Here is a 17,217-nt window from a genome sequence, read left to right as displayed (position 1 = left end):
TTTCAAACCGATATGCAGGTTACACAATGCGCACGGCATCGACTCAGTAGGATGTAGGACCACCGCGAGCGGCGATGCACGCAGAAACACGTCGAGGTACAGAGTCAATAAGAGTGCGGATGGTGTCCTGAGGGATGGTTCTCCATTCTCTGTCAACCATTTGCCACAGTTGGTCGTCCGTACGAGGCTGGGGCAGAGTTTGCAAACGGCGTCCAATGAGATCCCACACGTGTTCGATTGGTGAGAGATCCGGAGAGTACGCTGGCCACGGAAGCATCTGTACACCTCGTAGAGCCTGTTGGGAGATGCAAGCAGTGTGTGGGCGGGCATTATCCTGCTGAAACAGAACATTGGGCAGCCCCTGAAGGTACGCGACTGCCACCGGCCGCAGCACATGCTGCACGTAGCGGTGGGCATTTAACGTGCCTTGAATACGCACTAGAGGTGACGTGGAATCATACGCAATAGCGTCCCAAACCATGATGCCGCGTTGTCTAGCGGTAGGGCGCTCCACAGTTACTGCCGGATTTGACCTTTCTCCACGCCGACGCCACACTCGTCTGCGGTGACTATCACTGACAGAACAGAAGTGTGACTCATCGGAGAACACGACGTTCCGCCATTCCCTCATCCAAGTTGCTCTAGCCCGGCACCATGCCAGTTGTGCACGTCTATGCTGTGGAGTCAATGGTAGTCTTCTGAGCGGACGCCGGGAGTGCAGGCCTCCTTCAATCAATCGACGGGAAATTGTTCTGGTCGATATTGGAACAGCCAGGGTGTCTTGCACATGCTGAAGAATGGCGGTTGACGTGGCGTGCGGGGCTGCCACCGCTTGGCGGCGGATGCGCCGATCCTCGCGTGCTGACGTCACTCGGGCTGCGCCTGGACCCCTCGCACGTGCCACATGTCCCTGAGCCAACCATCTTCGCCACAGGCGCTGCACCGTGGACACATCCCTATGGGTATCGGCTGCGATTTGACGAAGCGACCAACCTGCCCTTCTCAGCCCGATCACCATACCCCTCGTAAAGTCGTCTGTCTGCTGGAAATGCCTCCGTTGACGGCGGCCTGGCATTCTTAGCTATACACGTGTCCTGTGGCACACGACAACACGTTCTACAATGACTGTCGGCTGAGAAATCACGGTACGAAGTGGGCCATTCGCCAACGCCGTGTCCCATTTATCGTTCGCTACGTGCGCAGCACAGCGGCGCATTTCACATCATGAGCATACCTCAGTGACGTCAGTCTACCCTGCAATTGGCATAAAGTTCTGACCACTCCTTCTTGGTGTTGCATTTGCTCTGTCAGTCAGTGTATTGGCCATTAGATTGCAGACAAAAATCAACATGTTTTCGTCAGTTTTGCTGAACATCTCACAAGATGTCTTGAGGAATTTCAGGTGAGGTATATTACTGGTTTTCACCTTGTAGACAACGGAGTTCAGATGTCCTCACAGGTATTAATCGAGGCACGTGAGTTCTGGAGATTGTGGCGGCCATTCAACTGGTCCTCGTCTTCCAGTCCAATGGTTTAAAAACTTAGAACCACGCATATGGTGCGCATAAAGGGTAGACGTCGCATTCTGGGAATTTTTCGTCTTCATTGAGTACCTGCGCCATTACTTGGTTCTGAGACATTCCCAGGTATGTGTTCCCATCCGTATTTCCTTTTAAGAACACAGGGCCAATTATTCTGTATCCCCACAAGCCACACCACACCATCACCTTTCATGTCATTCGTCCAATGAGGGTTTGTTGGAGTCTTCACATATTCTCTCTGTTTACCTCTCCGTTGAAACAAAAATTGGCATCATCCGAGAGCTGAATTTACCTATTAAGAATGTCAGTGGATACATTCAGGATGATGGAAAGGCAAACGTTTTCCTTATGCCTGGAGAGCTTTGGGATACTCTGTAGCAGGCATGTCAAACAGTGCCTGCAGTGAGTGCACGGCCTAGAAATGACCTTGCACGCGTGCGGGCAGAACTTCCCTCTAGGCGAGAAGGAGGGGATTTGAACTGACAGTACGTTCGCTCACAGCAGGGATGTGCAAACCAGATCTCTTCGTGGTGAAATAATAGGATGGTGCAAGACGAGCATGGTAAGAGGACAAGTTACGGTGGATTTGACCCGGAAAGTTCGCACTGTTTCCTAAGTCGCGAACGTAAAGTATAAGCTCAGTGCTTAGTGTATAAAAGGCATGTCGTCCGTAAAATATTTAATGTTAGGCGTCATTATGAGCAGTATCATGCACATCAGTACAGGATAGGAAGTTTCAGGACCTCAATGTTTTTAAAGGAAATTTGCAGCCATTTTCCGTACCGTTTAGTGTTCAACCAGAAGACGCACCCTAGAACTTACAACTGGAAGTTATAGAGTTAATATCTGACGCGCGGCTGAAGCAAGAATACAAAGAAAGGGAAATTATTCACTTTTACCGTACACTTGTCCCGTTAAATTATGAAGGCTTTCACGGCCGGTGTCAATATAATAAAAATCTACCGGGCTATTATGCCATGGTCCACTCCTCTCACTTCTTCCAGACGTTTCGACTACTGCTGCGGTAGTCATCTTCTGTGGCATCGTGTAGATACGCTGGCTCTCCTGGCCAGCGGGATACAGGAGAGTGTATCTACACGATACGCTGGCTCTCCTGGCCAGCGGGATACAGGAGAGTGTATCTACACGATACGCTGGCTCTCCTGGCCAGCGGGATACAGGAGAGCGTATCTACACGATGCCACAGATGATGACTACCACAGCAGTAGTCGAAACGTCTGGAAGAAGTGAGAGGAGTGGACCACGGCATAATAGCCCGGAAGATTTTTATGATATACTTGTCCCATTACGCTTCCCACAACCCCGAAAGTTTGCGGCAGAAATCTTGTCAATCTTTGGAAGTACTTACAGATGTGAACAGTTCGTTTCCAGGATGAAGATCAACAAATTTCGATTCCTATCTCGACTAACAGACATACATATTAATGGAGTAATGAAAATAGTGTCTGCAAGGCCTATCAAGGCTAACATTGACCGATTTATTGCCATCAAACGTTAGCAGGGCGCAGGAAATCAGTGAACATAAATGGGTCACTTTTAAGCAACTTCTGTTGTTTTCTTCGGTTTTTTTTTTTTTTTTTCAGAGGAAGCGAACCCACAATGTCCAGGGTGTAGACAAGTGCTCACCGGAATGCTTTCACATTGTTGCATCACAGCTTTTTTTTGTCAAGGAGAAATTTGATTCTTCGTTTAGTATTCGGTTAATGTGTGTAGTATTTACGTAATTTACAATCCTATATTCTTTTCATATATTGTTTATTATTATTATTATTATTAATAATAATAATAATATTATTACAGGTAAATTAACAACTCGCGGTGCCTCACTAATAATATTGGTGAAGGACAGCTGTCATTTAGAGGTAGCGCACTTTGTTCGCAATGAAGGAATACTGTGCACCCATAACGCATCTCCTTCGAATATACCCGCTCGAGTCAGCGTGTGCCAGCCGAAACCGCACGGGAGTAGACACCCTGCACGCAGCTCGATTGGCATGCGCTTGAACTTGGCATGCCTGCTCTGTAGTATGCATCAATACAGTATAAAAAATAGACTATCTTACCAAACATCCGACGAAGATTTCTGGAAGACATAGATAAGTTAGTCAGAAAATTGCCACGAACGAAATAATGGAATACCAAACGATAGCCAAGATTCTACGCTGTATTTACCAATAGCAACAATAACCATTTTAATAATAACAATAATACATTGGGGGTGGGAATGAACATCAACGGTCATGAGAGGAGACTAAAAGGGGACCCCAGGGGCTATCAATTAGGAGCGTGGGATTGTGACCACGGGGTCCTTTTCGATTCTTATAATTCACCCACTAACTTGTGCCAGACTTCTCTCTTTGATCTTTCGTATCCGACCTCTTTTGGTTAAGTTTTGTTCTGACTGCGAGGTGTTGGTAATACTTCATTTTCACGCCCGTCGCGGCCCTTTCCTTCCTTTTGCCGAAACCTTCGTTCTTCGAAGTGTCGGACCTCTTCATTTTTCCTACCTGATAAGTAGGTTTCGGATGTTCAGGAAAGTTCATATTCCGTTCGGGCTATTTGTCCGAATCAAAAACGAATTGGACGTTTCTGATCATATTTAGCCTTATATATGTTTCACAATATTTTAATGTTTTGGTCATATTTCGTCCATTTCAGTTGTTTGGGTATATTTTGGACGGAGAAACATACTGAACTTTGAATGTGTGTTTCGATGTTGCTTGTGTAAATAAGTTTATGGCACACTGACGAAACTTGGGCTTCAAAGCTGAATAGTTTCGCTTTGTGCATCTCGTCTGAATTGACGTCACAGGTTATAGAGTAACTTGCTTTACAGCAGCACGTGCAGTGCGGGTATTTACGGCCACTGGAATGTCACCCTTGTTAACAGACAGGAAATTTTTTCTTCTTACTTGTCTTAGTATTTGTGGCTGGTAAGTATATCAGGTCTGTCTGTCTGTTAGGTCATCAGCCCAGAGGCTGGTTGGATCCTCAAATAGCATCACCAAAGGTTATGCGGGTATAAGGAAACCGCAAAAACCAATGACAGCACCAAAATGAGGCGTACTAGGCAAGGCGAGGAGTGAGGTAGTTTGCCATTGCTTTCCTCACTGGGTCAGAAAGTGCTATTGCAGCACGACTAACCCTATGAGCAACACCTTTCATAACACTCAGATGCACTATCCGTGCTCCGAATGTCATTACTCAGCACCACCCATACCCCAGCAGCTTCCATATTGTCCCAGCCATGGATGAGACTGGGACTTCGGTGAAAGCTACACTTTACTCTGGCCTGTGCCAAGGGATGGATACAAAAGTACTGTATCCATCAAGAAATGGCAGCAGGCAACTACATCAGGTAGCGCCTAAGTAATTTTCCTTAAGCATTTCAGCAAAGGCAATTTTCAAGGCTTCATAGTTGCATTAACAGTGATAGAGCTGATCCATAAAGACAGTGCAGTGAAATTACTTACTTAATTGCGTTAAAGAGCTCGGTGAGAAATTCTATCCTACTGAAGCAAAATTCCTCTTCTACGAAGAGTATAAAGTTATAGAAAGTGCTATAAAGCGTTTTAATGTCCAGGAGCATGGCGACACGGCTAGACACAAAAATGCTGAGACGAATGTAGTATAAGAGGTATGTATTTTTACTTTCCATATTTTACTTCAATTAAATATTTCGTGTCCACGGCGACTCTCGGTACATTCTTAATTCAGACAACTAATGCGATTTCCTTTGGTTACCTGGAGCAGAGATGTGGTCTCTGACACCATTGTGAGAGACTACCAAGTTAGTTAAAATATATTCGGTACTGGCCACAGTTTAATGATTCTTAATGAATTTGTGATAGAGATTAGTGGAATAAAAAGAATAAAAATTAAAAATTAAGAAGATTAATTGAAGTAGGGCAATAATATTTTATAATGAACTGTACTTTTAATATAAAACAACTAATGGCAAAATCTTTGGAAGCACATACGGTTGGTCATTCTTTCTCTCCATTTTTGGTCATATTTAGCTATTTGGGAGATTTATAGGTCTTACAAATCCAAACCCTACTGACGAATGTTAAGTGAGGATGGTGGATGGTTACCTAATTGTACGTCCTATTAAAACGATAATCGCCACCAACACACCACTTAAAACTCTGTCATCCAAGGTTCAATGTTGACAGAATTTTATCAAATAGAACTCATTCCCTACATTATGTGTGCTACGGTTCAGTATTTCTCCGATACGATCTGCACATTACGGATTTTTCCGACACAACGACGATTAGTCAGTCATAAACAGGATATATCGAGTGAATTTCTGTAGCCTGAACGAGGTCGTCTTTCATTGCTCATCAGTCTGGACTGTGGTCTGTCCTTCTCCGTAGTCACAACGGATTGAAGTCCACTTTTTAAATATGTATTTTATTTTTATTTTTGCTAGTGGTACATTGACATTTACCAGCGCCGAAGCGGCCGTAGCCTTAATAGAAATACAGCCCCAGCAATACCTGGTGTGAAAACACGAAAGTACGGAATTCCTTCTTCAGGACTACCGACGGTGGAATTCCAACGAGCCCACTATCTCCCGAATGCAAGGTCATAGCTACGTGACCCTAACCACACGGTCAAGTCGCTCTGTGAGTGCAGCCTATTGATTTACTTCAATGTTATAAAGTCATGGAACTGGGTTCAGAGTCAACTAGTTGACCAGAATGGAACGAAATATAGAGGAATTATGTAGTTAGGAGGGAAATATCCAGAAATGAAACTGCGTATGATTTTTAACGCCGGGATTTGTCCGAGGACTTATACTCGCCAGGTGCAGGTCTTTTGATTTGACTCCCTAGGCGACCTGCGCGTGGTGATGAGGATGAAATGATGATGCTAGTGGCTTTACGTCGCACCGACACAGATTGGTCTTATGGCGACGATGGGAGAGGAAAAGGCTAGGAGTGGGAAGGAAGCGGCCGTGGCCTTAATTAAGGTACAGCCTCAGCATTTGCCTGGAGTGAAAATGGGAAACCACAGAAAACCATCTTCAGGGCTGTCCGACAGTTGGATTCGAACCCATTATCTCCCGGATGCAAGCACACAGCTGCTCGCCCCTAACCGCACGGTCAACTCGCCCGGTGAATTGCGATGAAGACGACACATACACCCAGTTCCCGTGCCAGGGGAATTAACCAATTATGGTTAAAATTCCGACTCTGACGGGAAACGAACCCGGGACACCTGTGACCAAAGGCCAGCACGCCAACCATTTAGCTATGGAGCTCTACATCCTGAAATGACTGGGATTGTGTGACACTCCCTGAATGTAAGTGTTTGTATACGTTACCAGCACATAGAATGATATAATGTCGCCCTCTGCAAAATCCCATTTAGAATCATACTTTTCAAACCCACGGAACTGTCAGAGCCTATATTTTCTCTAACCTTACTCTTTCTTTACCACTCTCACTCCGTGTCTCTTCTTTGAGTCAGATTTAATCAAATCGTCCTCCACTAAACAACTTGATTCTGTATGTCTTCATTTGTTATCCAGTTTCCCTAATTCATATCCTTCGGCAACACTACATTTCAGAGGCTTGTACCCCTTCTATCTGAACCAGTTATTGCCATTGCTTCACTTCTATTCATTGTATGACTCACAGAAAAGTCTTGAGAGATATCTAATACACATTCTACATCCCCCCTGCATCCAAGAGTGCATACATACCATTCCACATATCAGATTCCCCAGATTTTCTCTAGACTTGGATAAAATGACGCATCTTCGGCATTTCGTGTCGTACTTAATTTCTTCTCCTTGGACAGTACTTTCTCGCCAAATTCTTCATTGATTTCGTTAATTCTTTCCTTTATTTAAATACTATATCAACCAGAAAGATGGTTAAGCAGCAAACTTGCCACAATTCTTTCTGAATATTTTCGTCTCTTTCTTAATCGTGATAGACGAGTAATATAGCCAGGTTGGCGGAGTGGGTCTGGGTGTCACAAGTAATAATAATAATGTTATTTGTTTTACGTCCCACTAACTACTCTTTTACGGTTTTCGGAGGCGCCGAGGTGCCGGAATTTAGTCCCGCAGGAGATCTTTTACGTGCCAGTAAATCTACCGACACGAGGCTGACGTATTTGAGCACCTTCAAATACCACCGGACTGAACCAGGATCGAACCTGCCAAGTTGGGGTCAGCAGGCCAGCGCCTTCACCGGCTGAGCCACTCAGCTCGGCGGTATCACAAGTAGCCACGACAGATCCGTGAGAGAGCTCTAGCATTACTGTAGTGATAAAGTAGTTAATACCTAATGAAATTGTTTAATTTTGTGTGTTTGTGATTCATTTAGTGATATTTATATAGTGGTGTTTAGTGCTTGTTGGTAGAAATTGTGAGTAGTGATATTTATTTAAATTTTGTAACAAATAATTAGTCCGCCTCTGTGGTGTAGTGGTTAGCGTGATTAGCTGCCACCCCCGGAGGCCCGGGTTCGATTCCCGGCTCTGCCACGAAATTTGAAAAGTGGTATGAGGGCTGGAACGGGGTCCACTCAGCCTCGGGAGGTCAACTGAGTAGAGGTGGGTTCGATTCCCACCTCAGCCATCCTGGAAGTGGTTTTCCGTGGTTTCCCACTTCTCCTCCAGGCGAATGCCGGGATGGTACCTAACATAAGGCCACGGCCGCTTCCTTCCCTCTTCCTTGCCTATCCCTTCCCATCTTCCCATCCCTCCACAAGGCCCCTGTTCAGCATAGCAGGTGAGGCCGCCTGGGCGAGGTACTGGTCATTCTCCCCAGTTGTATCCCCGACCAAGAGTCTGAAGCTCCAGGACACTGCCCTTGAGGCTGTAGAGGTGGGATCTCTCGCTGTGTCCGAGGGAGAAGCCGACCCTGGAGGGTAAACAGATGATGATGATGATGAACAAATAATTAAATTGGTCTTCAGTAAATTACGTTTTCTAGGTTAAGTAGGCTAGCTAGGTGTATCTTGTTTCGAATTTAGGTTTACGAAGTACTTTAGGTAATAATATTAACTTTAAAAATATTTGTAAATATCTGTAGGTTCGTTGGTATAGGAATAGTACCGTAACTTCCGCAGAAACATTTCTGGTATTTCGTATAGATATCCGTTCAAACTATCGCGAAGGTAATAATTTACTAAATTGAAAAACATGATACGCCTGTAAACTTCGATTTAAAAAGAAGTTAAAGAGATTACACGGTAATAATAATTTCGTGTGGCTATTTCTAGCCGAGTGCAGCCCTTGTAAGGGAGACCCTCCGTTGTGAAGGTAACTGCGTGTTATTGTGGTGGAGGATAGTGTTATGTGTGGTGTGTGAGTTGCAGGGATGTTGGGGACAGCACAAACACCCAGCCCCCGGGCCATTGGAATTAACCAATGAAGGTTAAAATCCCCGACCCGGCCGGGAATCGAACCCGGGACCGTCTGAACCGAAGACCAGTACGCTGACCGTTCAGCCAACGAGTCGGACAGATTACACGGTAATTTCACTCGATAATTACGGTACTTAACAGTTTTTGGATTGTTGACGATTGTTGATACCGTACATTCCGACGAAATCAAAGAGTACGGGCTACATGCACATACAGTAGTAGTTGTGTAAACGAATACAAAATCAGCTGATTACCTTATTCCGAAAATTTGTAGCCTAAGTTCCCGGCATACTTCGCACTGTACTTTCACCTTCGTTCATGCATCGATTAAAAGTTAATAATTGAGTGTGTATGTGAGGATCTTCAAAAGGCAGAAGTATTCAGTCAGCAGTATGTAAAGATTGTTGGTTACAAGGATTATGTCGAGATAGCGGAGGAGACTAAGGCCAAAGAAGTAATAAAATTTACATATGATAGCAATGACATTTACAATAAGATACAAAAGTTGAAAACTAGAAAAGCGGCTGGAATTGATCAGATTTCTGGGGATATACTAAAGACAATGGGTTGGGATATAGTACCATATCTGAAGTACTTATTTGATTATTGTTTGGTCGGAGGAGCTATACCAGATGAATGGAGAGTTGCTATAGCAGCCCCTGTGTATAAAGGAAAGGGTGATAGACATAAAGCTGAAAATTACAGGCCAGTAAGTTTGACATGCATTGTATGTAAGCTTTGGGAAGGCATTCTTTCTGATTATGTTAGACATGTTTGTGAAATTAATAACTGGTTCGATAGAAGGCAATTCGGTTTTAGGAAAGGTTATTCCACTGAAGCTCAACTTGTAGGATTTCAGCAAGATATAGCAGATATCTTGGATTCTGGAGGTCAAATGGACTGTATCGTGATTGACCTGTCTAAAGCATTTGATAGGGTGGATCATAGGAGACTACTGGCAAAAATGAGTGCAATTGGACTAGACAAAAGAGTGACTGAATGGGTTGCTATATTTCTAGAAAATAGATCTCAGAGAATTAGAGTAGGTGAAGCTTTATCTGACCCTGTAATAATTAAGAGGGGAATTCCTCAAGGCAGTATTTTCGGACCTTTATGTTTTCTTATATATATATAAATGATATGAGTAAAGGAGTGGAATCGGAGGTAAGGCTTTTTGCGGATGATGTTATTCTCTATAGAGTGATAAATAAGTTACAAGATTGTGTGCAACTGCAACGTGACCTCGAAAATGTTGTGAGATGGACAGCAGGCAATGAATGGTATGTTGATAAACGGGGTTAAAAGTCAGGTTGTGAGTTTCACAAATAGGAAAAGTCCTCTCAGTTTTAATTACTGCGTTGATGGGCTGAAAGTTCCTTTTGGGGATTATTGTAAGTATCTAGGTGTTAATATAAGGAAATTATTGTAAAAATTCTTGTGTAGTATAGTAGGGGTATCTGTAAAAAATCTCTTACTAAAATTCTGCTGTTGTAATTACTTTATATAGAATTGTGTAATTTTTGTGTATGCCTTCCGATATTCAGTAATTAACAATAGTGTTTATCTGTTAGGATGTTGTAGAATAAAAATAGAATACGTCTAAGTAGTATTATAGTGCAGTAATATATTAATTACCTTATTGTCGTGTGATCTTCATTGGGGTAATCACATAAATGAGATTGTAAATAAAGGGTACAGATCTCTGCACATGGTTATGAGGGTGTTTAGGGGTTGTAGTAAGGATGTAAAGCAGAGTGCATATCAGTCTCTGGTAAGACCCCAACTAGAGTATGGTTCCAGTGTATGGGACCCTCACCAGGATTACCTGATTCAAGAACTGGAAAAAATCCAAAGGAAAGCAGCTCGATTTGTTCTGGGTGATTTCCGACAAAAGAGTAGCGTTACAAAAATATTGCAATGTTTGGGTTGGGAAAAATTGAGAGAAAGAAGAAGAGCTGCTCGACTAAGTGGTATGTTCCGAGCTGTCAGGGGAGAGATGGCATGGAATGACATTTGTAGACGAATAAGTTTGAATGGCGTTTATAAAAGTAGGAAAGATCACAATATGAAGATAAAGTTGCAATTCAAGAGGACAAACTGGGGCAAATATTCATTTATAGGAAGGGGAGTTAGGGATTGGAATAACTTACCAAGGGAGATGTTCAATAAATTTCCAATTTCTTTGAAATCATTTTGGAAAAGGCTAGGAAAGCAACAGATAGGGAATCTGCCACCTGGGCGACTGCCCTAAATGCAGATCAGTATTGATTGATTGATTGATTGATTGATTGATTGATTGATCTATAGGGCCTATCGTAATAATATTGCAGTTCAAGCTCCCGACGTAGTTTTTACAGAAATTATTGTAGACAACCTATTATTTTTCGGCATTTAAGGGCATTTATATTCTCCGTCCCGCGTAGTAGGGAAAATAGTAGTAATCCACCAGCGGTAAAATTCATATCACCGCATTTGTTTAGAATTGTAGTGCAGATAGGGTACATTTAGATAGTACAGTACCTTACCTGCTATATTCGTGTGTATCTTTGTGTGTGTATGTATTAGAGCATAGTACTAATAATAATCTGTGTAAGCATTTAACTTTGTTGGTAATCTTTGAGTACAGTAGTTCTTGCAAATTTCAAACTTGCAATATCAATTTCTGTTTGTGCTTAGTAGTGACATACGGGACCAGTATTGTATTTAGGACACGTCTGAACGTAGTTTAAAATTATTGTAGTGTACTGAACAGTAGTATACGAGTAATATCTTATTAGACATTAGCGTGCTTATTTTATTATTGTAAAATTTTGAAAAATTTTGTAAAATTATTGTAAAAATTCTTGTGTAGTACAGCAGAGGTATCTGTAAAAAATCTCTTACTAAAATTCTGCTGTTGTAATTACGAGAGGGTTAACTTTATATAGAATTGTGTAATTTTTGTGTATTCCTTTCGATATTCAGTAATTAACAATAGCGTTTATCTGTTAGGATGTTGTAGAATAAAAATCGAATACGTCTAAGTAGTATTATAGTGCAGTAATATATTAATTACCTAATTGTCGTGTGATCTTTGAGTACTATCATAGACAATATTTCTTTTAGTTCATTATTATTATTATTATTATTATTATTATTATTATTATTATTATTATTATTATTATTATTATTATTATTATTATTTGCACAAAGCAAGTTATTTTACTTTTCATTTTGTCTGTAAAGAATGGCTAAATGGTGCAAGTGTAGGAACTGTGGGTGTAGCGAGGCATTGAAGGGTATGAGGGAGGAGTTGGAGAGTTTGAGGGAGATAATTAGGATTCTCACAGAAGACAGGAATCAAGGTAGGACTCCCTCAAATAATGGAGAGGTTACAGCAGGTGTAAAAGAGGGATGAGAAGGAAAGGGGGGAACTGTAGAAGACAGGTGGTCTAATGTTCTAAGGGGAAGGAGATTGCAGGCTAAGAGCTCTATTCAGGATCAGAATTCAGGACAGTTGCCTGTGACAAATCGGCACGAGCCACTCAAAGTAGAGCAACAGAGGGAAGATGAGGAACAAGGAACTGTTGCTGAGATGTGTGGAAGTAGGAGGAAGGGAAAATGTAGGAAAGTGTAATGCACAGTAGAGGATAGGAAAAGACAGGTGGAACAGGGTCATGGGAGGGAGAAAATGGAGGAGGAAGTAGCTCCTACAGCTATCAGGAAAGATAGGGCTGACCAGGAGGGGAGGGGATCAAAGGAGGTGAGTAGGGTTGAGGCTCTGGTCATGGGGGATTCCATCGTTAGATGCGGCGTGTGAGTTGCAGGGATGTTGGGGCAGCACAAACACCCAGCCCCCGGGCCATTGGAATGAACCAATAAATGTTAAAATCCCCGACCCGGCCGGGAATCTAACCCGGGACCCTCTGAACCGAAGGCCAGTACGCTGACCATTCAGCCAACAAGTCGTACTGTTCTGGGTGATTTACGACAAAAGAGTAGCGTTACAAAAATGTTGCAAAGTTTGGGCTGGGAAGAACTGGGAGAAACGAGACGAGCTGTTCGACTAAGTGGTATGTTCCGAGCTCTCAGCGAAGAAATGGCATGGCATGACATTAGTAGACGAATAAGCTTGAGTGGCGTCTTTAAAAGTAGGAAAGATCACAATATGAAGATATACTTGGAATACAAGAGGACAAATTGGAGCAAATATTCATTTAACGGAAGGGGATTTAGGGATTGGAATAACTTAACAAAGGAGATGTTCGATACATTTCCAATGTCATTGAAATCATTTAAGAAAAGGCTAGGAAACAACAGATAGGGAATCTGCCACCTGGGTGACTGCCCTAAATGCAAATCAGTATTGATTGATTGACTGACAAATCTGCACTCCGACCGGCCAACCGAGCAGACGAGAGGTGGCTCTACGCCTCCGTATTCGGAAGACGAGAAAGGACTTTTCCCCACCGTCGGCTGTCCTGACAATGGTCTTCCGTGGTTTTCCATTCTCCTGCACTAAGGAGAATGCCGGGACAGTTCCTAGTGTAAGCCACGGCCACCAACCCTGTCACCTTCTCCGCATATCTCCTTCTCCGATACTACTCTCCTGGCCTGAGAGGCGGCGTCACCGTCTAGGAAGCCCGTCTCCCACTTCAGACGAGGTATGGAATCATTTAGTAGTAGGAGTAACATAGCCAAATCCTTCTAAACGCCCACCCCTGTTTGAATCCCGTCCAATGTAAGTAAAACTGGAGGTCCCGTGGCTACTATAACGATGTCATCAGTCTCATAAAACTATAACTTTGTTTGCTTTGCCCGATCCTCTTTTTCTTGTATGTCGACTCTTATAGCAGTAATTTCAATTTTTCAACTATTTTAAGATAACCGCTCTTCCATCATATTTGACCTCAATCATCCTTCTAATTCCTGAGAATTTAGATCTGTCAAATGTGTCACTAATCAGTCATTAACTATTGTTTTACAAAATAATCAATCGACTCGTAATTTGGGACTTCCACCCTACTACGTTTTACGTAACACAGGTGTCTAGTAAAGGACGCAGCATTTGGACAACTGTTCCAAATTTCTATGAAATTGTCAAAATGAAGGTAATTATCGTTCATGAAGTTTTCCTTACCAGTATAAATAGCTGGACGTTCTATGAGTAAGTCAGTAGGTCTTCAGTATTCCAGTAGAGCACCTCACAGCGACCATGGCAGTCAAAATCGTCCTCAGCCTCCTGATGCTGGCTTGTCTAGCGGCAACGGTACGTCTGTGCGGAGAAGTAGAGAAAATAAGGTTGGAGTTTACATTAAGTTACATCAGACCTTGTAATGTTCAATTTTATAATAACTCCAGTCTAAACTACAAGACGACGTAAAATAGGTCTTTAATTATGGTTCATGGTAACACAAACATCTCAGTTCAGCTATGCTTTTGTTAATCGTTTGGTTTGCGAACTAGGAATATTTTCGACACCAGTCTTGCTCATGTTTGTATGTAAACCAATCCTTTGATAACCGATGTCATTATGCTAATGTGAAAATTTCATATGTTAACGTTCTATAAAATAACGTGGAAAGTGGAACCTCACGATGGTGTAGTTACTCTACGCACTCAACTTCTACAAACATCAAAATATGCCATCAGAAACTTCTTTCAGTAGATATAAAACAGTTCCTGGGATAATTATGAGATGAGTACACTGTGTCATGAGGGCAACTCAGTAAATGTAATTATTCTTGAATGATATTGATTTTGACAAAAATTTGTCTTATAGCTGAGGGCCATCTAAAATTAGCGATACAAAATGTGCGATGCGTTGTTACCCAGCAACCGTGCAGCCTGTGATGTGAAGTACTGATGGACTGCCACGGCTGAGAGACATACAGAAGAATCATTTATCAAAGAGGCAACATTTCATCATGCTCTATAGAACTGATTATTTCATTCATGATACTTTCATAGGCCCTGGTCACTTTCCCCCTAAAGACGCACTGAATCCTACTTTTACAGTTGCTTCTCCGAAACGATTCATTAGACAAAAATAAGATAATCGTTATCAATTGGAATTCATGTATTGAAATACATATTTACGATCACTGATTTTTGCAAAGAGAATTTAACAACAATTTTTTTCATGGAATATTTAAGAACAATATTAAGCTTCAGCAGCAAGTGTATATTTTTCAGACGATACACTCTTATAATTGACCCAATATAAATGCAATACATTCAAGATGCACATAGACCCTACAGTTGAATGAAATGATGTTAACTGGAAACATTGTATATCAAATAGAGCTACGTATATAATTGATGTCACCATTTCACCACCTGACGATGCAATAAAAGATGTAAAACGCGTTGTGTAATACGTCTAATGAAAGTTGTGGTTGCGTAGGTAGAAAATATTTGAAGTTACCGAAAATTCAAGGTACAGAAGAACGGCATTACTAATTCGGCTCCCCCACCGCAAATATAATAATAATAATAATAATAATAATAATAATAATAATAATAATAATAATAATAATAATAATAATAATAATAATAGTAGTAATAATAACTAGCAATACATGCAGTGAATAAGATTTGTTTAAATTGCAAGTCTCTTAGCTTTAACCAGAAACAGCAGGGGGTCGTTCCCATATGTTGTTGCAGGTAAGTTTTCATTATAATGGAAGGCCTCATTACCTACTGCCAGACAGATTACAGTTGAGGATTTATGTAATAGCAGGCACTTTCCCTACTGTCAGTTAAAATTGAGTTGTGCAGTTGTCATTATAACGAACGGCCCCTTTTCTCAATGACGGTCAGGCCGAGTTGGTGAATTTTCATTATAATAGCAAGGCCACTATGCCTAATGCCAGTCACATATTAGATGGTAAATTTGTTTATAATGGCGGGCACACTTGCCTTCTCCCAAACACAATCAGTTAGGGGAGTTTTGACCCAAACTGCATGCTCCCTTGACTTCTGTCTGTCAAATCGACAAAGGAATTATTAATTACACTGGTAGTCCCTTCTTACTAATGCTAGTTATAAAGGAGTTTGAGAAGGATCCCATTCCTACTGCCAGTCAAAGTCGATGCAGAGAGTAATGATTACAACAGCAGACGCCCTCTTGCTGAGTCACTGTCGATGTAAAATATTATAATGGCAAACACACACTTTCTAAATCGCTACAAATCGACTTGAATGAATATATATAGATCTACATACGAAGTATAAGCATGTACACAATATTTCAAACTTTCATTTACAGATTAACTGCTGTTAAACGATACATCATATCGACAAACGGATGGTACCATAAGACGCCTCATTTATCGGTCTAAATGGATGATCTTAAGATGTTTTCTCCTGTCTCATCTATTTATGGGTGAAATTGAGTTAAAAACGTTGAATAGGACGAAATTTGGGTAAGGTTTTCTCACTGTGCATTACTTTTGGTTACTAATATGACAGCTGTAAACATAGAATTTGGCTCACATATAAATACTGGGTGGGCCAATGTCATGTAGAATTAGATGATTCTACCTTTCGTATAAGTGATTCGAACTATGAATTATACAAGTACAAAGAGCAAAAAATGTAGGTATAGTCGAGAAATAGAGACAAATCTAACATATATTGAATAGACATAAGACGATACGTCACAGGACCAACGTTGTAGATCACTCTAAATTGAACAGAGATTGTGCCATCCGTTTTGTGATAGGACTTACCGTTTAGCCGCGAAATACCTCAAAACGAAGGTCTGCACCGTCATTAAAATTGCCTCCATATTTCGATATTCTTCGGCGATAACAAAAATTTAAAATCTCGGAAGTTTTCTGTCGGTTACCGGCTAAATGTATAATTTTCCTTAATTTCAATTTTCTAGCTCGTCTGGCAGATTGTGCTGCAATTTTGATATTGGGCGATGCGGGTAAAATTTAGGACATTCAGGAATCTATAGCTAAAAATATGCAGATGGTCATTATTACCCCAAACGGATAGCTGTATGAAAATTTCGCCTTAATAGTCAATGCACAGACACAGGGTCGTTACGATTTGATTTATATAGATAGATAAGGAATCTGCCCCACCTACAACACCTTTTGGGCTATGTCGGCTGGACTTAAAATGCAAAACCGACCGTTCATGATATCTCCCTTATTAATCCGCCTGTCGAAAAAATGCCTATGAGGAAAAAAAATGGATTTCTATCAAGTTGGTCGATTACCAGTCAGGTTGGTTTTGTATATATTGTGCGAGAGTAAAAACACCGTTTCGGTTCC

The sequence above is a fragment of the Anabrus simplex genome, chromosome 1, assembly GCF_040414725.1.
Source record: "Anabrus simplex isolate iqAnaSimp1 chromosome 1, ASM4041472v1, whole genome shotgun sequence".
Lineage (NCBI taxonomy): Eukaryota > Metazoa > Arthropoda > Insecta > Orthoptera > Tettigoniidae > Anabrus > Anabrus simplex.
Note: the sequence above shows the minus strand (reverse complement) of the source record.